The sequence below is a fragment of the Aotus nancymaae genome, unplaced genomic scaffold (genome assembly GCF_030222135.1).
Source record: "Aotus nancymaae isolate 86718 unplaced genomic scaffold, 86718_ANA_hifiasm-v0.15.2.pri h1tg000075l, whole genome shotgun sequence".
In the NCBI taxonomy this organism is placed as follows: domain Eukaryota; kingdom Metazoa; phylum Chordata; class Mammalia; order Primates; family Aotidae; genus Aotus; species Aotus nancymaae.
This window is the reverse complement of record NW_026988490.1, coordinates 948640-968092: the sequence shown is the minus strand read 5'-3', so window position 1 is coordinate 968092 and position 19453 is coordinate 948640. Positions and strand designations below refer to the sequence as shown.

General features: G+C 57.6%; 4 long non-coding RNA genes, 10 other non-coding genes and 1 pseudogene across 18 annotated transcripts; all 15 read right to left on the bottom strand.

Annotated features, from left to right (window-relative positions):
- Nucleotides 1-199: 199 nt before the first annotated feature.
- LOC105722693 (uncharacterized) lies at nt 200-2605 on the bottom strand. Its single transcript, XR_001108654.2, has 3 exons — nt 2523-2605; nt 1787-1830; nt 200-500 (listed from the first exon to the last, which is right to left on the bottom strand). It is a non-coding gene; the product is annotated as an uncharacterized LOC105722693 (long non-coding RNA).
- LOC135271195 (small nucleolar RNA SNORD115) lies at nt 230-311 on the bottom strand. The gene has a single exon (XR_010339298.1). It is a non-coding gene; the product is annotated as a small nucleolar RNA SNORD115 (small nucleolar RNA).
- Nucleotides 2075-2147, bottom strand: LOC135271126 (small nucleolar RNA SNORD115; annotated as a pseudogene).
- LOC135271124 (small nucleolar RNA SNORD115) lies at nt 2383-2462 on the bottom strand. Its single transcript, XR_010339234.1, has one exon. It is a non-coding gene; the product is annotated as a small nucleolar RNA SNORD115 (small nucleolar RNA).
- Nucleotides 2606-4256: 1651 nt separating the features above from the next.
- LOC135271105 (small nucleolar RNA SNORD115) lies at nt 4257-4338 on the bottom strand. Its single transcript, XR_010339219.1, has one exon. It is a non-coding gene; the product is annotated as a small nucleolar RNA SNORD115 (small nucleolar RNA).
- A 62-nt stretch (nt 4339-4400) lies between these two features.
- Nucleotides 4401-7836, bottom strand: LOC110569059 (uncharacterized). Its single transcript, XR_002479219.2, has 4 exons — nt 7793-7836; nt 6299-6418; nt 5873-5916; nt 4401-4525 (listed from the first exon to the last, which is right to left on the bottom strand). It is a non-coding gene; the product is annotated as an uncharacterized LOC110569059 (long non-coding RNA).
- Nucleotides 6158-6239, bottom strand: LOC135271210 (small nucleolar RNA SNORD115). The gene has a single exon (XR_010339313.1). It is a non-coding gene; the product is annotated as a small nucleolar RNA SNORD115 (small nucleolar RNA).
- A 250-nt stretch (nt 7837-8086) lies between the features above and the next one.
- On the bottom strand, nt 8087-8168 carry LOC135271184 (small nucleolar RNA SNORD115). Its single transcript, XR_010339287.1, has one exon. It is a non-coding gene; the product is annotated as a small nucleolar RNA SNORD115 (small nucleolar RNA).
- A 62-nt stretch (nt 8169-8230) lies between these two features.
- On the bottom strand, nt 8231-13575 carry LOC105722692 (uncharacterized). 5 transcript variants are annotated; one of them, XR_010339195.1, is made up of 5 exons: nt 13451-13575; nt 11936-13053; nt 11505-11548; nt 9711-9754; nt 8231-8356 (listed from the first exon to the last, which is right to left on the bottom strand). It is a non-coding gene; the product is annotated as an uncharacterized LOC105722692 (long non-coding RNA). The 5 variants fall into 5 exon arrangements; XR_002479216.2 differs by lacking the exon at nt 13451-13575 and having other exon boundaries at nt 11936-12067; nt 12145-13433; XR_002479215.2 differs by lacking the exon at nt 13451-13575 and having other exon boundaries at nt 11936-12067; nt 12722-13433.
- On the bottom strand, nt 11794-11875 carry LOC135271213 (small nucleolar RNA SNORD115). Its single transcript, XR_010339316.1, has one exon. It is a non-coding gene; the product is annotated as a small nucleolar RNA SNORD115 (small nucleolar RNA).
- Nucleotides 13313-13394, bottom strand: LOC135271183 (small nucleolar RNA SNORD115). Its single transcript, XR_010339286.1, has one exon. It is a non-coding gene; the product is annotated as a small nucleolar RNA SNORD115 (small nucleolar RNA).
- A 1292-nt stretch (nt 13576-14867) lies between the features above and the next one.
- Nucleotides 14868-17664, bottom strand: LOC110569058 (uncharacterized). The gene is made up of 4 exons (XR_002479218.2): nt 17512-17664; nt 17086-17129; nt 15298-15437; nt 14868-14914 (listed from the first exon to the last, which is right to left on the bottom strand). It is a non-coding gene; the product is annotated as an uncharacterized LOC110569058 (long non-coding RNA).
- LOC135271180 (small nucleolar RNA SNORD115) lies at nt 15161-15242 on the bottom strand. Its single transcript, XR_010339283.1, has one exon. It is a non-coding gene; the product is annotated as a small nucleolar RNA SNORD115 (small nucleolar RNA).
- On the bottom strand, nt 17375-17456 carry LOC135271182 (small nucleolar RNA SNORD115). The gene has a single exon (XR_010339285.1). It is a non-coding gene; the product is annotated as a small nucleolar RNA SNORD115 (small nucleolar RNA).
- Nucleotides 17665-19260: 1596 nt separating the features above from the next.
- LOC135271111 (small nucleolar RNA SNORD115) lies at nt 19261-19341 on the bottom strand. The gene has a single exon (XR_010339224.1). It is a non-coding gene; the product is annotated as a small nucleolar RNA SNORD115 (small nucleolar RNA).
- Nucleotides 19342-19453: the final 112 nt, after the last annotated feature.

The following is a 19453-nucleotide window of genomic DNA, read 5'->3' as shown; positions in this document are numbered from 1 at the left end:
GAGAAAGGGGCTCAGGGAGGAACCACCAACTGCCCAGCCCCCAGGGAACCGGAGTGCCAACACCAAGCCCACACATGGAGCCTGGGCTGCCACATGGAGGAGTGCAGAGATAGGGCTGGGCACCCTGGAGATGCTCTTCAGGGCCTCGAGGACTCCAGCCCAAAATACAGTGGCCCTGCCAGGGGACCTCGGGATCTCAGCAACCTCTTCCAAAATTCTCACCTAGGCTGGGCCTCAGCGTAATCCTATTGAGCATGATTTTTAAGTCATCAACTCTCTTCAGGACAATATAAGGTTCTCATCATTGACCCAGCTCAGGGCACCCCCCTCCCCACACATGCATCCAGTGGGACACGGATGTGCTCACCACAGCTCAGTGCAGGACACCACGGCACCAGGAAAGGCCTGAGCTTCAGCACAGCAAGGGCTGGGCACGTGACTGATGACCACTCACCAAGGTCCAGCAGGGCCCAATGAAAGTCTTCCTTCAGTCTCACCATCTTGAGGACAGAAGGTGGACATGTGTCGAAATGGAACCTCACACCGCCATGCAGGGAAGGGTGTGGGGAGGTACCTGCTCATGCCTGCTCTCCCACCGTGAACCCATGTGATGTGAAACCTTAACATGTCATGGACGTAGGGGAACCCTGGCCCTCCCCACCACTGAACCCTGGAAGGACAGGGCAGGTGGGTCACTGGGCTTGGGCAAGTTGTCCTGGCTTTGCCCTACTGCAGGTACCTTGAGCACCTCAACTGCCCACGAAAGTTGACTTGCATGACCCCAGGGATGTGCTGTTCCCCTGGGTGTGGGCCAGAGCCACCTACCATCTCACACCCAACCAAGGAGGCTGGCCTGGATGTCAGGTGCTGCTGAACTGGCAGTCGCACAGCCTGCCCCTGTGTGTGGAGGGCGAGCACCCAGGCCCCGCTGTACAACACATCAGAAATCGCAGCCTGGGGCCCCAGGGCCTTGTGGATTATCTGGGGGGTCCCCATCCCTGCCCCATACAATACCTCCCACACACAGAGCAGGCCACACTCAGCCAATCAGGGGACACGTGATGTCTTATCCTTTCGAAGACCCCACCCCCCTGGAGATGACCACAAGACTCAGAAGCAGCCTGAATGGAAAATTTCTGGGACAGGTCCTTCCGCAGCGGGCCTTCCCACCTCAGGAGGACACCACACTGCCACTTACCCAAAGGGAAGAGGTGACCCCCAGTGGGACATGGGCTGCACCCTTGGCCCAAAGCCCAAAACTCCCAGCACCATCAGGCGCCAGCCAGAGCTAGTCCTGAGCCAATCTCAGAGAAACAGTGCCATCCCACACTTGGCTCAAACAGGCACCACTGGGATGACCCATTGCTTAATATGTTTGGTCCCATTCAGGGCCACGGGTTTGGTGCGATCCTTGAAAATCGGCAGCCTGACCCATGGGCTGAATCACACACCCTTCCCCAAGGTCAGAGAGCCCCCGACCCTTGTGGCACCCTGGATCCCTTGTGGCCACTCTCATGTGCCGTGGCTGTTCTAGAGGCCTGACCTGAGCATTGAGTCTTAGCAGGGCACTGCCCTGCGTGGGGCTGAGAAAACCCTTTACTGCCTGGACCATTCAGGGAAGGTATCCTCCTTGGGTCTGATTCCCAAGGAAGCCTCTCCCCTGGAGGACCCATCTCAGGCCGGGATTCAGGTCAGCTTCTGAGGAAACCCTTGTGGCTGAGGGGTGATCCTTGGCAAACCCACACAGCCTGGCTCATGGCCCATGACCCCAGCAGGATCCACTCACCTATGCTGGTCAATGCCAGGGGCTCTGCTGGGCAGAAGAGCTCACTGAAAGACACAGGGAAGAATGGGGGCTCAGGAAAGACCCAGCCAGGTACCCTGTCCCCCGGTAATGAAAGCACCTAAACCAAGCCCAAATAGTGAGACTGGGCTGCCTCACGGAGGAGCAGAGACAGTGTTGGGCACCCCCAAAGATGCTGTTCAGAGCCTCGAAGTCTCTAGCCCAAAATACAGTAGACCTGCAGGGGACCCTAAAATCCCAGCATACTCTTCCAAAATTCTCACCTAGGCTGGGCCTCAGCGTAATCCTATTGAGCATGATTATTATTTTTTTTTTTTTTGAGACAGAGTTTCACTCGTTACCCAGGCTGGAGTGCAATGGTGCAATCTCGGTTCACCACAACCTCTGCCTCCTGGGTTCAGGCAATTCTCCTGCCTCAGCCTCCTGAGTAGCTGGGATTACAGGCACGCGCCAGCATGCCCAGCTAATTTTTTGTATTAGTAGAGACGGGGTTTCCCCATGTTGACCAGGATGGTCTCGATCTCTTGACCTCGTGATCCACCCGCCTCAGCCTCCCAAAGTGCTGGGATTACAGGCTTGAGACACCGCGCCCGGCCTGAGCATGATTTTTAAGTCATCACCTCTCTTCAGGACAATATAAGGTTCTTATCATTGACCCAATACAGGGCACTGTCCCCCACTCCCAACAAATGCATTCAATGGACCCATTTGGGCTCACCACAGCTCAGTTCAGGAGACCACGGTACCAGGAAGGGCTTGACCTTCAATTCACCAGGGACTGAGCACCTGGCTCAGTGCCCCGGAGTCAGTAGGACAGATGCAAGTCTTCCTTGGGGGTCACCATCCGGAGAAATGGGGGACAGGTGTCCAAACAGGGCCTCACGCCTCCATGCAGCAAAGTGGGCAGGGGTGCTGGCTCACACATGCTCTCTCTCCATGGACTGATGAGATGCCATCCATATAAAACAGTGACTGTCATGAAGGCAGGGAACCCTTGGCCCTCCCTGCGACTGAACCCTGGAAAAACAGGGCAGGCGGGTCACGTGATTCAAGCAAGACACCCAGGTTTCACCCTACTACAGAACCCTGGAGCACCTCCACTGCCCACGTCAGCACCCCTGACCGACTCTAGGCCACACTGGGACCACTAGGCAGGGTCAGGGCCACCAATCAGCTCATGGCAAACCAAGGAGGCTGGCCTGGATGCCATGTGCTGCTGCAGACCTGGCAGTCACATGGCTTGCCCCTGGGCATACAATGCATCCATCCAGGCATCTTCTACAAGCTCATACTAGAAACTGCATCCTGGGGCCTTCTCTGTGGGTCCCAATCCATGCACCACACACCTCCCAAACACAGAGCTGGGTCATGCTCGGCCAATCAGGGACCACATGATGTCCTCTCCTTTCCTTCAGCTCAAGATCCCACTAACTGGGAGGTGACCCCATGGCTCAGAAGCAGCCTGGGCAGCAAATTCCTAGCACAGGACCCTTGACAGTGGGCCTTCCACCACCGGATACCACCCCTCCGGCCACTCCACTTTGGGGAGGGATGACCTCCAGCGGAACACGGGCTGCACCCTTGGCCCAAAGCCCATGATTCCCAGGGCCAGCCACCAGGTCCCTACCAGAGATCAGCCTTGACTCAACACCACTGAAGCCATACTGCCCCTGCCATGCTCAAGGATGCCCCACTGGGATGGCCCACTGCTCAACAAGGTCAGTGCCATCAGGGCCATGGGATGTGTGCAATCCTTGAATCTTCACGGCCTGACTCCATAAGCCCCAAAACCCACACTGTGCCTCCTGCAAGCCTCAAGGACAGAGAGCTCTCGCATAACACCCATGGCCTCCAGAGACCCTCCGGACCCCCTTATGGCCTGGGCGTCCCCCAGGCCTGACCCATGCACCAGGTCTCAGCTAGGAGTTACACTGCATTGGGTTGAAGGAACCCTTTCCTGCCTGGACCTCCATTACCCCTGCTGGGCTTCATGGAAGGTGTCCTTGAGATCAATTTCCAAGGAAGCTGCCCTCCTGGAGAAACCATCTGTCTCTAGTGGGTATTCAAGTTGATTCCCTAAGGAAACCCTCGTGGCCTGAGGGGTGACCCTGAGTGACCCCTCGTGGCCTGACTCATGGTCCATGACCCTAGCAGGATCCACTTACCTATGCTGCTCAAGGCCAGGAGTCCACCTGGGCAGAAGAGTCACTGAAAGACAGGGAAGAACGGGGACTCAGAGAGAAGCCGTCAACTTGCCCCGCCCCCAGGGAACCAGAGTGCCAACACTAAGCCTGCACTGGGAGCTTGGGCTGCCACATGGAGTAACGCAGAGACAGGGTTGGGTACCTGCAGATGCCCTTCAGGGCTTCCAGGCCTCTAGCCCAAAATATGGTGGCCCTGCCAGGGGACCTCACAATTCCCAGCATCCTCTTCCAAAATTCTCACCTAGGCTGGGTCTCAGCGTAATCCTATTGAGCATGATTTTTAAATCATCACTTCTCTTCAGGACAACATAAGGTTCTCATCATTGACCCAACTCAGGACACCCTCCTCCCCGCACATGCATCCAGCAGGACCCAGAGGTACTCACCAAGCTCAGTGTGGGACACCAGGGTGCCAGGAAGGGTCTGAGCCTCAGCACACCAAGGTCTGTGAACCTGACTGACGACCACTCAACCAGGGCCAGCAGGCCCAATGAAAGTTTTCCTTCAGTCTCACCATCTAGGGGATAGAAGGTGGACAGTGTTGAAATGGAACCTCACACCTCCATATGGGGAGGGTGTGGAGGGGTGCCAGCTCAAGCCTGTTCTGCCACCGTGGACCCATGTGATGGAATCCATGTGAAACACTGACATGTCATGGACACAGTGGAACCTTGGCCCTCCCCACCATCGAACCCTGGAAGGACAGGGCCGGCGGGTCACTGGGCTTGGGCAAGATGACCTGGATGCTCCCTACTGCGGGCACCTTGAGCACCTACCTCCATCACCCACGATAGCAGCCTTGCATGATCCCATGGCTATATCATCCCCCTGGGTGCAGGCAAGGACCGCCTGCCATCTCACAGTCAACCAAGGAAACTGGCCCAGATGCCATGTGCTGCCGATCTGGCAGCTGCACAGCCTGCCCCTGTGTGTGGAGGGCGAGCACCCAGGCCCCGCTCCACAAGACACCGGAAATAGCAGCCTGGGGACCCAGGGCCTTGTGTGTTCTCTGCTGGCTCCCCATCCCCGTCCCATTCAACACCTTCCACACACAGAGCAGGACCACACTCAGCCAACTGGGGGACACATGATGTCTTCTCCTTTCCTTGGGCCCAAGACCCCGCACCCCTGGAGATGATCCCATAGCTCAGAGGCAGCCTGGACAGAAAATTTCCAGAATAGGTCCTTCCATAGTGGGCCCTCCCACCTTAGGAGGACACCCTTCCCGCCACTCGCCAACAAGGAAGAGGTGACCCCCAGTGGGATATGGGCTGCTCCCTTGGCCCAAAGCCCATGAGCCCCAGGGCTGGATTGCAGCACCATCAGGCACCAGCCAGAGCCAGTCTAGAGCCAATCTCAGGGAAACAGCGCCACCCCCAACTTGGCTCAACGAGGCACCACTGGGATGGTCCATTGATTAATAGGGTTGGTGCCATTCAGTGCCATGGGTTTGGTGTGATCCTTGAAAATGCGCCACCTGACCCCATGGGCTGAATCATACACACCTCTCCAAGGTCAGAGAGCCCCAGCAAGACCGCCTTGAAGCCCCAGAGCCCTGCAGCCATTCTCATTTGGCCTGGCCTTCCTAGAGGCCTGACCTCAGCCCTGAGTCTTAGCAGGGCGCTGTCCTGTGTGGGGCTGAGGAAACCCTTTACTGCCTGGACCACCAGTGGGCCACCCCTGCAGGGCGTCAGGGAAGGTATCCTCTTTGGGTATCATTCCCAAGGAAGTTGCTCTCCTGGAGGACCCATCCCAGGTGGGGATTCAGGTCAGCTCCTGAGGGAACCCCTGTGGCTGAAGGGTGATCCACAGTTAACCCACACAGCCTGGCTCATGGCCCATGACCCCAGCAAGGTCCACTCACCTATGCTGGTCAATGTCAGGGGCTCTGCAGGGTGGAAGAGCTCACTGAAAGACACAGGGGAGAATGGGGGCTCAGGAAGGAGCCAGCAAGTTGCCCTACCATGGGGTAACGGGAACGTCGACAGCAAGCCCAGATAGTGAGCCTGGGCTGCCTTATGGAGTGCAGAGACAGGGTTGGATACCCTCAAGATCCTGTTCAGGGCCTTGAGTCTCCAGTCCAAAATACAGTGGCTCTGCTAGGGACCCAAAAATCCTAGCATCTTCTTCCAAAATTCTCCCCTAGGCTGGGCCTCAGCGTAATCCTATTGAGCATGATATTTAAGTCATCACCTCTCTTCAGAACAATATAAGGTTCTCATCATTGACCCAACCCAGGGCACCGCCCCAATCCCCACACATGCATCCAGTGGGACCTGGATGGGCTCACCATAGCTCAGTGCAGGAGTCCAGGGTGCCAGGAAAGGCCTGAGCTTCGGCACACCAGGGACTGAGGGCCACAGGCCTGGGGCCAGCAAGCTACATGCAAGTCTTCCTCCGGGATCACCATCTGGAGGGGTGGGGGACAGGTGTCCAAACAGGGTCTCACACCTCCATGCAGGGAAGTGGGCAGGGATGCTGGGTCACACAGGCTCTCTCTCCATGGACTCATGAGTGGGATCCATGTAAAACAGTGACAGTCATGATCATGGGGAACCCTTGGCCCTCCCTGCCACTGAACCCTGGAAAGAAAGGGCAGGCGGGTCAGGGGATTCGAGCAAGACACCCAAGCCGCACCCTACTGCAGGCCCCTGGAGCACCTCCACTGCTCACGCCAGCTCCCCTGCATGAGTCTGGGCCACACTGGGATCACTGGGCAGCCTGTGCCAGGAGTTCCAGATGAGCCTAGTAGCTGGGTTCAAGTATCCACCAACCAACTCATGGCAAACCAAAGAGGCTAGCCTGGATGCCAGGTGGTGCTGCAGACCTGGCAGTCGCATGGCCTGCCCCAGGCATGGAATGCACCTGTCCAGGTGCACTCTAAAAGCTCACACCAGAAATCGCATCCTGGGTCCCCAGGGACACGTGCCTTCTCTGGTGGGTCCCCATTCATCTACCACACACCTCCCAAACACAGAGCTGGGCCATGCTTGGCCAATCAGGGGCCACATGATAGCCTCTCCTTTCCTTTGGCTCAAGACCCCACCAACCTGGAGGTGACTCCATGAGCCAGAAACAGCCTGGGCAGCAAAGTGCCAGCCCAGGACCCTTGACAGTGAGCCTTCCACCACAGGATGCCACCCTTCCGGCCACTCCACTTTGGGGAGGGATGACCTCTAGCAGAACACAGGCTGCACCCTTGGCCCAAAGTCCACGATTCCCAGGGCCAACCACCAGGTGACTGCCAGAGCTCAGTCTTAATCCAACACCAGTGAGGCTACGCTGCCCCTACCATGCTCAAGGAGACACCACTGGGATGGCCCATTGCTCAAAAGGGTCAGTCCCATTCAGGGCCATGGGTTGAGCCTGACACTTGAATCTTCACAGCCTGACTCCGTAAGCCCGATCACCCTATCCCCCACAAGCCTCAGGGACGGAGAGCTCCTGTATAACACCCATAACCCCTGGAGACCCTGTGGACCCCCTCACATGGCCTGGGTGGTCCTCCAAGCCTGACCCGTGCACCAAGTCTCAGCTAGGACCTGTAATGTGTTGGGTTTAAACAACCGTTTCCTCCCTGGACCTCTGTTACCCTTGCAGGGCTTCAGGGAAGATGTCCTTCTTGGGATCAATTTCCAAGGAAGCCGCCCTCCTGGAGAAACCATCCGTCCCTGGTGGGGATTCAGGTCGGCTCCCTAAGGAAACCCTCATGGCCTGAAGGGTGACTCCCAGCGACACGCAGTGGTCTAACTAATGGCCCATGATCCCATCAGGATCCACTCACCTGTGCAGCTCAAGACCAGGAGTCTGCCTGGGCAGAAGAGCTCATTGAAAGACACAGAGGAGAACGGGGCTCAGGGAGGAGCTGCCAACCTGCCCTGCCCCCCAGGGAACTGGTGTGACAACACCAAGCCCACACAGGGAGTGCCAACACCAAGCCCACATGGAGGAGCACAGAGACAGGCTGGGCACCCCATAGATGCCCTTCAGGGCCTCAAAGACTCCAGCCCAAAATACAGTGGCCCTGCCAGGGGACCTTGGGATCCCAGTGTCCTCTTCCAAAATTCTCCCCTAGGCTGGGCCTCAGCGTAATCCTATTGAGCATGATTTTTAAGTCATCACCTCTCTTCAGGACAATATAAGGTTCTCATCATTGACCCAACTCAGGGCACCCCCAACCTCACACATGCACCCAGCGGGACTCAGATGTGCTCACCACAGCTCAGTGCAGGAGACCAGGGTGCCAGGTAGGGCCTGAGCATCAGCACACCAAGGGCTGGGCACCTCACTGATGACCAGTCGCCCATGGCCAAAGGGGCCAATAAAAGTTTTCCTCCAGTCTCACCATCTAGGGGACAGAGGTGGATATGATTCCAAATGGAAGCTCACATCTCCATGAGGGGAAGTGGTTGAGGAGGTGCCCACTTAAACCTGCTTTCCCACCGTGGACCCATGTGATTGAATCCATGTGAAACATTGACATGTCATGGATGAGGGGGAACCTTGGCCCTTCCCACCATCGAAACCGAGAAGGACAGGGCAGGTGGGTCACTGGGCTTGGGCAGGACACCCTGGCTGCGCCCTACTGCAGGCAACTTGAGCACCTCCACTGGTCATGACAGCTGCCTCACACGACCCCAGGAATGTATTGTCCCCCTGGTTGTGGGCCAGGACCACCTGCCATCTCATGCCCAACCAAGGAGGCTGGCCCGGGTGCCACACGCTATCTGGCAGTCACACAGCCTGCCCCTGTGTGTGAAGGGTGAGCACCCAGGCTCCAACCCACAACACAGTGGAAATTGCAGCCTGGGTCCCCAAGGCCTTGTGGGTTCTCTAGAGGGTCCCCATACATACCCCATTCAACACCTCCCACACACAGAGTGGGGCCACACTCAGAGAATCAGGGGACACATGATGCCTTCTCCTTTCCTTGGGACTAAGACCCTGCCCCCCAGAGAGGACCTCATGACTCAGAAGCAGCCTGGATGGCAAATTTCCAGGACAGGTCCTTTTAGAGCGGCCTTCCCACCACAGGAGGACACCCTTCCCACCGCAGGAGGACACCCTTCCCGTCACTCGCCCACAAGGAAGACGTGACCCCTGGTAGGACATTGGCTGTACACTTGGCCAAAGCCCACAAGTCCCGGGGCTGGACAGCAGCACCATCAGCTGCTGGCCAGAGCTAGTCCTGAGCCAATTTCAGGGAAACGGCGCCGCCCCCAACTTGACTCAAAGAGGAACCACTAGGATGACCCATTGCTTAATACAGTTGGTCCCATTCAGGGTCATGGGCTTGGTGCAATCCTTGAAAATCCACAGCCCAACTCCATGGGCTGAATCGCACACACTTCCCCAAGGTCAGAGAGCCCCTGAGAGACCCCCTTGGTGCCCTGGAGCCCTTGTGGCTACCTCATGTGGCCTGGCCCTCGTAGAGGCGTGACCTGAGCACCGAGTTATTAGTTGGGCGTTGCCCTGTGTGGGGCTGAGAAAACCCTTTACATTCTGGACCACCGCCACCCCTGCAGGGCTTCAGGGAAGGTATCCTCCTTGGGTCTCATTCCCAAGGAAGCTGTTCTCCTGGAGAACCCATCCCAATGAGGTTTCAGGTCAGCTCCTGAGAAAACCCTTGTGGCTGAAGGGTGACCCTCAGCAAACTCACTCAGCCTGGCTCATGCCCCATGACCCCAGCAGGGTCCACTCACCTGTGCTGGTCAATGCCAGGGGCTCTGCCAGGCGGAAGAGTTCACTGAAAGACACAGAGGAGAATGGGGGCTCAGGAAAGAGCTGCCAAAGTGCCCTACCCCCTGGAAACGGGAATACTAACACCAAGTCCACATAGTGAGCCTCAGCTGCCTGACAGAGAAACACAGAGACAGGGTTGGGCCCCCTCCAGATGCCCTTCAGAGCCTCCAGGTCTAGAGCCCATATACGGTGGTCCTGCCGGAGAACTCCTAATTCCCAGCATCCTTTTCACCAACCCAGGGCATCCCTCCCCACACACGCATCCAGCAGGATCCAGATGTGCTCACCAAGCTCAATGCAGGAGACCAGGGTGCCAGGAGGGCCCCACCTTCAGCTCATCGGGGGCTGGGCACCTGGCTGATGGCCACTGGCCTGGGGCCAGCAGGCTCAAAGCAAAACTTCCTATGGGCTCACCACCTGAAGGGAGTGGAGACAGGCAGGTGTTTACACAGGTCCTCATGCCTCCATGTGGGAAAGCGGGGAGGAGTGCTGGCTCACACATGCTCTCCCTTCATGGACCCATGTGATGGAATCTATATGAAATAATGACGGTCATAGACCCAGAGAACTCTTGGCCCTCACCAACCACTGAACTCTGGAAGGACAAGGTAGGCGGGTCACTGGGCATGGGCTACATGCCCGGGCTGCACACTACTGCTGGCCCCTGGAGCACATCTACTGCTCATGCTGGCTCCACTGCACAACACCGGACCACAGCAGAAACCCTGGGCAGGAGCTGAGGCCACCAACCAGCTTATGGCCAATGAAGGAGCTTGGCCCTGATGCCAGGTGCTGCTGCCAACCTGGCTGTCACACAGCCTTCCCCTGTACGCCAGCCCAGGCTCCCTCTCCAAGCACATACCAGAAATTGCAGCCTGGGGTCTAGAGCCACCTGCTTTCTCTGGTGGGTCCTCATCCACACCCCAGACACCTGCCAAACACAGAGCTGGGCCACACTCGGACAATCTGGAGGCACATGGTGCCCTCTCCTTTCCTTGTGTCCAAGACACCCCCGCCCTGGAGATGACTCCATGGCTCAGAAGCAGCCTGTGCTACAAATTCCCTGGACAAGTCCCTCATGAGGGGGCCTTCCAATCTCGGGATGCTACCCTTCCCATCATTGACCTTGAAGAAGGGATGACCTCCAGCGGCAGACAGGCTGCACCCTTAGCCCAAAGCCCATGAGTCCCAGGACTGGCCTGAGCACCACGAAGCACCAGCCATGGCTCAGCCTCTATCCAACCAGCTGAAGCCGCGCTGCCACCCACCAGGCGCAAGAAGGCATCACTGGGATGGCCTACTGCTCAACAGGGTCAGTCCCATTCAGGGCCATGAGTGGCACGCAATCCTTGAGTCTCCACAGCCCGACCCCATGGGCCTGATCGCCCAGCCCTCTGCGAGATGAAGGGCCCCTGCGTGATCCCCTTGGCACCCCGAAGCCCCTGTGGTCCCACTCATTTGTCCTGAGAGGTCCTCAAGGACAGACTCGCACACCTAGTCTCAGCTGGGAGTTGCCCTGCGTGAGACTGAAGAAACCCTTTCCAGTTTGGTCCACTGTCACCCATGCAGGGCTCCAGGCAAGTTGTCCTCCTTGGGTCAGATTCCCCAGGAAGCTGCCTTCCTGAGGACCAACATAACTCTCCTGTGGACATTCAGGTCAACTCTCTGAGGAAACTCTCCTGTCCTGAAGTCTGATACTTGGTGACCCCATGCTGCCTGGCTCATGGCCCATGACCCCAGCAGGATCCACTCACCTATGCTGGTCAATGCCAGGGGCTCCGCTGGGCAGAAGAGCTCACTGAAAGACACAGGGGAGAATAGGTGCTCAGGAAGGAGTCACCAAAATGCCCCACGACCGGGTAATGGGAAAGAGGACACCAAGCCCACATAGTGAGCCTGGGCTGCCTCACGGAGGAGCAGAGAGACAGGGTTGGGCACCCTCCAGATGCCCTTCTGAGCCTCCAGGTCTCTAGCCCAAAATACGTGGTCCTACCAAGGAACTCGTAATTCCCAGCATCCTCTTTCAAAATTCTCCCCTAGGCTGGGCCTCAGCGTAATCCTATTGAGCATGATTTTTAAGTCATCACCTCTCTTCAGAGAAATATAAGGTTCTCATCATTGACCCAACGCAGGGCACTGTCCCCCACCCCCAACAAATGCATTCAGTGGACCCAGTTGGGCTCACCATAGCTCTGTGCAGGAGACCAAGGCACCAGAAAGGGCCCGAGCTTCAGCTCATCAGGGACTGTGCACCTGGCTGAGGGACGTGCGTCCAGGGCGAGCGGGACAGATGCAAGTCTTCCTCCAGGGTCACCATCTGGAGGGGCGAGGGACAGGTGTCCAAACAGGGCCTCACACCTCCACCCAGGAAAGGGGGCAGGGGTGCTGGCTCACATATGCTTTCATGAGACGGGATCCATGTAAAACAGTGACAGCATGAACGTGGGGAACCCATTGCTCTCCCTGTGACTGAAACTCTGGAAAAACAGGGCACCAGGTCACAGGACTCAAGCAAGATGCCCAGGCTGCACCCTACTGCAGACCACAGGAGTACCTCTACTGCCCACGCCAGCTCCCCTACCCGACTCTGGGCTGCCCTGGGATTACTTGGCAGGGCCAGGGCCACCAACGAGGTCATCACAAACCAAGGAGGGTGGCCTGGATACCAGGTGCTGCTGCAGACCTGGCAGTCACATAGCCCATTCCCAAGGCCAACCACCAGGTGACTGCCAGAGATCAGCCCTGACCCAACCCCACTGAGGCCATGCCGCCCCCACCATGCTTAGGGAGGCACCACTGGGATGGCCCATTGCTCAACAAGATCAGTCCCGTTCAGGGCCATGGGTTGAGCCTGATACTTGAATCTTCACTGTCTGACTCCATAAGCCTGATCACCCACACCCTGCCCCCTACAAGCTCAGGGATGGGGAGCTCCCGCATAACACCTATAACCCCCAGAGGTACTACGGACGCCTTATGTGGTCTGGACAGTCCTCCAGGATGACCCGTGCATCAAGTCTCAGCTAGGAGCTGCACCGCGTTGGGTTGAAACATCCCTTTCCTGCCTGGACCTCTGTTACCCCTGCAGGGCTTCAGGGAAGGTGTCCTTCTTGGGATCAATTTCTAAGGAAGCTGCCCTCCTGGAGAAACCATCCATCCCTGGTAGGAATTCAGGTCAGCTCTCTTAAGAAAATCCTCATGGCCTGAAGTGGGATCCTCAGCGACCCCCTACCGTTGAACGGCTCATGGGCCATGACCCCAGCAGGATCCACTCACCTATGCCGCTCAAAGACAGGAGTCCACCTGGGCAGAAGAGCTCAATGAAAGACACAGAGAACAGGGCTCAGGGAGGAGCTGCCAACCTGTCCTGCCCCCAGGAAACTGGAGTGCCAACACCAAGCCCACACAGGGAGCCTGGGCTGCGACACAGAGGAGCGCAGAGACAGGGTTGGGCACCCCAGAGATGCCCTTCAGGGCCTCGAGGACTCCAGCCCAAAATACAGTGGCCCTGCCAGGGGACCTTGGGATCCCTGTGTCCTCTTCCAAAAGTCTCACCTAGGCTGGGCCTCAGCGTAATCCTATTGAGCATGATTTTTAAGTCATCACCTCTCTTCAGGACAATATAAGGTTCTCATCATTGACCCAACCTAGGACACTCCCCTCCCCGTGGATGCATCCAGCGGGACCCAGATGTGCTCACCACAGCTCAGTGCAGGAGACCAGGGTGCTGGGAAGGGCTTGACCTTCAGCGCACCAAGGGCTGCGCACCTGACTGATGACCAGTTGTCTAAGACCAGTGGGCCCTGTGAAAGATTTCCTTGGTCTCACCATTTAGGAGACAAAAGATGGACATGTGTCAAAATGGAACCTCTATGCCAGGAAGCAGGTGGGGAGGTGCTGCTCACACCTGCTATCCCGCTGTGGACCCATGTGATGGGATCCATGTGAAATGCTGACATGTCATGGACATGGGGGATCCTTGGCCCTTCTCTCCATCAAACCCTGGAAGGACAGGGCAGGTGGGTCACTGGGCTCGTACAAGACGCCCTGGCTGTGCCCTACTGTCGTCACCTAAGCACCTCCACTGCCCACAACAGCGCCTCACACAACTCAATGGCTGTACCGCTCTCCTGGGTGTGGACAAGGCTGCCTACCATCTCACGGCCAACCAAGACGACTGGGTTCGGATGCCACGCACTGCCCATCTGGCAGTCGCACAGCCTGCTCCTGTGTGTGTGGAGGGCAAGCACCCAGGCCCCGCTCCACAACACATCAGAAATCGTAGCCTGAGGCCTCAGGGCTTCGCGTGTCCTCTGTTGGGTCCCCATCCATGCTCCATTCAACACCTCCCACACAGAGTGGGTCACACTCAGCCAATCAGGGGACACACGATGTCTTCTCCTTTCTTTGGACCTCAAACCCCGCACCCCTGGAGATAACCCCTTGACTCAGAGGCAGCCTGCACAGAGAATTTCTGGGACAGGTCATTCTATAGTGGGCTTTTCCACCTCAGGAGGACACCATTCCAGCCACTTGCCCACAAGGAAGAGGTGACCCCCGGTGGGACACTGGCTGCACCCTTTGCCCAAAGTCCACAAGTCCCAAGGCCAGAATGCAGCACCATCAGCCACCAGCCAGAACTAGTCTAGAGACAATCTCGGGGAAACAGCACCGCCCCCCACTTAACTCAAGGAGGCACCACTGGGACGGCCCACTGCTTAACAGAGTCGGTGCCATTCAGGGCCATGGGTTTGGTGTGATCCTTGAAAATCTGTCACCCAACCTCATGGGCTGAATCACACACATCTCTCCAAGGTCGGAGAGCCCCCTCATGTGGCCTGGCTGTCCAAGAGACCTGACCTGAGCACTGAGTCTTAGTGGGGCACTGCCCTGTGTGGAGCTAAGGAAACCCTTTACTGCCTGGACCACCGCCACCCCTGCAGGGCTTCAGGGAAGGTATCCTCCTTGGGTCTCATTCCCAAGGAAGCCTCTCTCCTGGAGGACCCATCCCAGTGGGGTTTCAGGTCAGCTTCTGAGGAAACCCTTGTGGCTGAAGGGGAACCCTCAGCGAACCCACACAGCCTGGCTCATGCCCCATGACCCCAGCAGGGTCCACTCACCTGTGCTGGTCAATGCCAGGGGCTCTGCTGGGCCGAAGTGCTCACTGAAAGGCACAGGGGAGAATGGGGGCTCAGGAAGGAGCCGCCAAAGTGCCCAACCCCCGGGTAATGGCAGCAATGACATGGAGCCCTCACAGTGAGCCTGGGCTGCCTCATGGAGGCGTGCAGAGACAGGGTTGGGCACCCTACAGTTGCCCTTCAGAGCCTCCAGATCTCTAGCCCAAAATACAGTGGTCCTGCCATAGAACTCCTAATTCCCAGCATCCTCCTCCTAAAGTCTCACCTAGGCTGGGCCTCAGCGTAATCCTATTGAGCATGATTTTTAAGTCATCACCTCTCTTCAAGACAATATAAGGTTCTCATCATTGACCCAGCCCAGGGTACCTCCTCCTCACACACGCATCCAGTGATACGCAGATGTGCTCACCAAGCTGAATGCAGGAGACGAGGGCGCCAGGAGAATCCAAGTTTCAGCTCACTGGGGGCTAGGCACCTGGCTGATGGCCACTGGCCTGGGGTCAGCGGGTTCAACGCAAGTCTTCCTCTGGAGAGAGGAAGTCCCATCATCTGCAGGGATCGGGGACAGGATTTTAAATAGGGCCTCATGCCTCCATCCGGGAAAACAGGGAGGGGGTGCTGGCTCACACATGCTCTCCCTCCATGGACCCATGTGATGGGATCTATAAGAAATAATGACCGGCCGGGCGCGGTGGCTCAAGCCTGTAATCCCAGCACTTTGGGAGGCCGAGGCGGGTGGATCACGAGGTCAAGAGATCGAGACCATCCTGGTCAACATGGTGAAACCCCGACTCTACTAAAAAATACAAAAAATTAGCTGGGCATAGTGGCGCGTGCCTGTAATCCCAGTTACTCGGGAGGCTGAGGCAGGAGAATTGCCTGAACCCAGGAGGCAGAGGTTGCGGTGCGCCGAGATCGCGCCATTGCATTCCAGCCTGGGTAACGAGTGAAACTCCGTCTCAAAAAAAAAAAAAAAGAAAGAAATAATGACCTTCATGGACCCAGGGAAACCCTGGCCCTCCCTGCCACTGAATCCTGGAAGTGAAGGGTAGGCAGGTCACCAGGCTTGGGCAGGACGCCCAGGATGTGCCCTACTGCAGGCCCTGAAGCACCTCCACTGCCCATGCTGGCTCTACTGCACAACCCTGGACCACAACAGAAACCCTGGGTAAGAGCTGAGGCCAACCAGCTAATGGCAAAACAAGGAGCCTGGCCCTGATGCCAGGTGCTGCTGCCAACCTGGCTGTCGCACAGCCTTCCCCTGTATGAGGAGGACACCAGCCCAGGCTCCCTCTCCAAGCACACACCAGAAATCACAGCCTGGGGCCCAGGACTCCTGCTTTCTCTGGTGGGTCCTCATCCACACCCAGACACCTGCCAAACACAGAGCTGGGCCACACTCGGACAATCGGGAACCACATGGTGCCCTCTCCTTTTCTTTGGCCCAAGACCTGGCCACCATGGAGGTGACCCCCATGGCTCAGAAGCTGCCTGGACAACAAATTGCCAGGTCAGGTCCCTCATGAAGGGGCCTTCCAATCTCAGGATGCCACCCTTCCCACCATTGACCTTGAAGAAGGGATGACCCCCAGTGGCAGGAGGGCTGCACTCTTGCCCAAAGCCCATGAGTCCCAGGGCCTACCTGAGCACCACGAAGCACCAGCCACAGCTCAGCCTTGACCCAACCAGCCGAAGCCGCACTGCCACCCACCAGGCGCAAGAAGGCACCACTGGGATGGCCCACTGCTCAACAGGGTCGGTCCCATTCAGGGCCATGAGCGGCATGCAATCCTTGAATCTCCACAGCCCGACCCCATGGGCCTGATCGCCAGCCCTCTCCAGGATGGAGAGTCCCTGTGATCATCATGGGACCCCAGAGCCCCTGCTGTCCTGATCATTTTTCCTGAGTGGTCCTCAAGGACAGACTTGCACACAGAGTCTCAGCTGGGAGCTGCCCTGGGTGAGACTGAAGAGACCCTTTCCAGCCTGGTCCACCGTCACCTATGTAGGGCTTCAGGGAATGTGTTCTCTGTGCGTCAGATTCTCAAGGAAGCCACCCTCCTGGAAGACCAACCCATCCCTCCACGGTGGGGATTCAGGTCGGCTCCCTGAGGAAACCCTCCTGTCCTGACATCTGATACTTGGTGACCCCAGGCTGCCTGGCTCATGGCCCATGACCCCAGCAGGATCCACTCACCTATGCTGGTCAACGTCAGGGGCTCTGCTGGGCAGAAGAGCTCACTGAAAGGCACAGGGGAGAATGGGGGCTCAGGAAGGAGCCGCTAAAGTGCCCTGCCCCTGGGTAAAGGCAGCCATGACACCAAGCCCACATAGTGAGCCTGGGCTGTCTCACGGAAGAGCACAGAGACAGGCTTGGGCACCCCAAGATGCCCTTCAGAGCCTCCAGGTCTCTAGCCCAAAATACAGTGGTCCTGCCTGGGAACTCGTAATTCCCAGCATCCTCTTCCACAATTCTCCCCTAGGCTGGGCCTCAGCGTAATCCTATTGAGCATGATTTTTAAGTCATCACCTCTCTTCAGGACAATATAAGGTTCTCATCATTGACCCAATTCAGGGCACCCCCCACCACACACATGCATGAGCGGGACCCGGACGTGCTCACCACAGCTCAGTGCAGGAGATCAGAGTGCCAGGAAAGGCCCAAGCTTCAGCACAGCAAGGGCTGGGCACCTGGCTGATGAACACTCGCCCAGGTTGAGTGGGCCCAGTGAAAATTCTCCTCCGGTCTCACCATCTAGGAGACAGTGGGTGGACATGTGTCCATATGGAACCTCATGCCTCCATTTGGGGCAGGGCGGGGAGGTGCTGCTCATGCCATTTGGGGAAGGGCGGGGATGGGATCTTTGTGAAACACTGACATGTCATGGATGTGTGGGAACCTTGGCCCTCCTCACCATCGAACCCTGGAAGGACAAGGCAGGTGGGTCACTGGGCTTGGGCAAGACGCCTTCAATGCTCCCTACTGCAGGCACCCTGAGCACTTCCACTGCCCCCACCAGCTGCCTTACCCAAACCCAGGGATGTGCTGTTCCCCTGAGTGCAGGCCAGGGCCACCTACCATCTCATGGCCAACCAAGGAGGCTGGCCCAGATGCCAGGCACTGCCAATCTGGCAGTCACACAGCCTGGCCCCGTGTGTGGAAGGCGAACACCCAGGCCCTGCTCCACAACACACTAGAAATCACAGCCTGGGGCCACAGGGCCTTGTAGGTTCTCTGGTGGGTCCCAATCCATGCCCCATAAAATACCTCCCACACACAGAGCGGGGCCACACTCAGCCAATCAGGGGACACATGATGTCTTCTCCTTTCCTTGGGCCCAAGACCCTGCCCACTGGAGATGACCCCATGACTCAGAGGCAGCTTGGATGGAAAATTTCTGGGACAGGTCCTTCCACAGTGGGCCCTCCAACCTCAGGAGGACACCCTTCCCGTCACTTGCCCACCAGGAAGAGGTGACCCCCAGTGGGACATTGGCTGTACACTTGGCAAAAACCCATGAGTCCCAGGGCTGGACTGCAGCACCATCAGCTGCTGGCCGGAGCTAGTCTAGAGGCAATCTCGGGGAAACAGCGCCGCACCCCACTTGGCTTAAAGAGGCACCACTGGGATGGCCCACAGATTAATATGGTTGGTCCCATTGAGTGCCATGGGTTTGGTGCAATCCTGGAAAATCTGCAGCCCAACCCCATGGGCTGAATTGCACACCCCTCTCCAAGATCGGAGAGCCCCCATAAGAACCTCTTGGTGCCCTGGAGCCCTTGTGGTCCCCGCATGTGGTCTGGCCGTCCTAGAGGACTGACCTGAGCACTGAGTCTTAGTGGGGCACTGCCCTGTGTGGGGCTGAGGAAACCTTTTACTGCCTGGACCACCGCCACCCCCGCAGGGCTTCAAGGAAGGTATCATTCCTTGGGTCTGATTCGCAAGGAAGCCTCTCTCCTAGAGGACCCATCCCAGTGGGGTTTCAGGTCAGCTACTGAGGAAACCCTTGTGGCTGAAGCGGGACCCTCAGTGAACCCACACAGCCTGGCTCATGCCCCATGACCCCAGCAGGGTCCACTCACCTGTGCTGGTTAATGTCAGGGGCTCTGCTGGGCAGAAGAGCTCACTGAAAGACACAGGGGAGAATGGAGGCTCAGGAAGGAGCTGTCAAAGTGCCCTACCCCCGGGAAACAGGGGCACCAACAGCAAGCCCACAGAGTGAGCCTGGGCTGCCTGATGGAGGAGCACAGAGACAGGGTTGGGCCCCCTCCAGATGCCCTTCAGAGCCTCCAGGTCTAGAGCCCAAATACAGTGGTCCTGCCGGGGAACTCCTAATTCCCAGCATCCTCCTCCAAAATTCTCACCTAGGCTGGGCCTCAGCGTAATCCTATTGAGCATGATTTTTAAGTCATCACCTCTCTTCAAGACATGTAAGTTTCTCATCATTGACCCAACCCAGGGCATCCCTCCCCACACACGCATCCAGCAAGATCCAGATGTGCTCACCAAGCTCAATGCAGGAGACCAGGGTGCCAGGAGGGCCCCACCTTCAGCTCATCGGGGG